Genomic DNA, 1,268 nt, shown 5'->3' on the forward strand with positions numbered 1-1,268 from the left:
AACTGAATACCCTTGATTTCTTTCTCTTGCCTGATTGCTCTAGCCAGAACTTCCAACACTATGTTGAATAGGAGTGGTGAGAGAGGGCATCCCCGTCTTGTGCCAGTTTTCAAAGGGAATGCTTCCAGTTTTTGCCCATTCAGTATGATATTGTCTGTGGGCTTGTCATAAATAGCTCTTATTACTTTGAGATATGTTCCATCAATACCGAATTTATTGAGAGGTTTTAGCATGAAGGGCTGTTGAATTCTGTCAAAGGCCTTTTCTGCATCTATTGAGATAATCATGTGGTTTTTGTCTTTGGTTCTGTTTATATGCTGGATTACGCTTATTGATTTGCATATGTTGAACCAGCCTTGCATCCCAGGGATATTATAAGACTTTACCCTCGTGACCTAATCTCCTCCCAGAGGCCCCACCTTCTGATCACATTGGTGATTCTGTTTCAGTGTATGAATCCAGGGTGGGGACAAACATTCAGACCATAGCACCCATACTGCCTATCGAGTAATATTCTTTGAACTTCTGTTTATGTTTCTCCAAAAGTGGTTAATTTCACCTAACTCAGAAAGATGCTGTGCGCTTCAGGTGAGATGGAGTAAGTAAAAAGAGTTTTAAAACTGTAAAATGCTATTCAGCGTGAGAGGCATTACTGTTAAATCCCATATGACATCTTGAACATGATTCCATAGAATGAATTAAATGCAGTTGGGCCTTTTATACATACATACTTCACTTAATTTACACAACTCATCAAGCAGGGCACTTCAAATTGATGTCATATCACCATGGGATAATCTTGGTGTCTTAGTACCTTCAGAAAAGTCAAATTTGTTTGAGAATGACCCGGGCCGAGGTCTTTCAAGACTATACAGTTATGATACAGCTCAAAGAACTCAACATATTCAACTTGATAACAAGCATACCATCACCGTTTGGGATTATACTTTGCATATTTATGTAACTATGGTTTAAACTCGTTGGGAGCAAGAAATGTGCTGCTTTAATTCTGAGAACTGCAACAGAGTTCTTCACAGAGTAGTTACTCAGTGTTTACAAAATTCAATTGGGTAAGTATTCCTATTTTCTTTTCTTGCTTAGAGCCCAATTTCTTTTACAGCCTGTGCCTACAGGAAAGTTGGTGTTAGGCTGCATGACTTTTCTTAAGTGATTCTGCAGACCTCCTTTCTCCAGCAACCCAGCACTTGCAGGTGAAAATATGCCTCAGGATTTTCCAATGACTTTTCCTTACAGAGATGTTTTCTTAC

The sequence above is a fragment of the Colobus angolensis genome, unplaced genomic scaffold (assembly GCF_000951035.1).
Source record: "Colobus angolensis palliatus isolate OR3802 unplaced genomic scaffold, Cang.pa_1.0 Scaffold73, whole genome shotgun sequence".
NCBI classification, from domain to species: Eukaryota; Metazoa; Chordata; class Mammalia; order Primates; family Cercopithecidae; genus Colobus; species Colobus angolensis.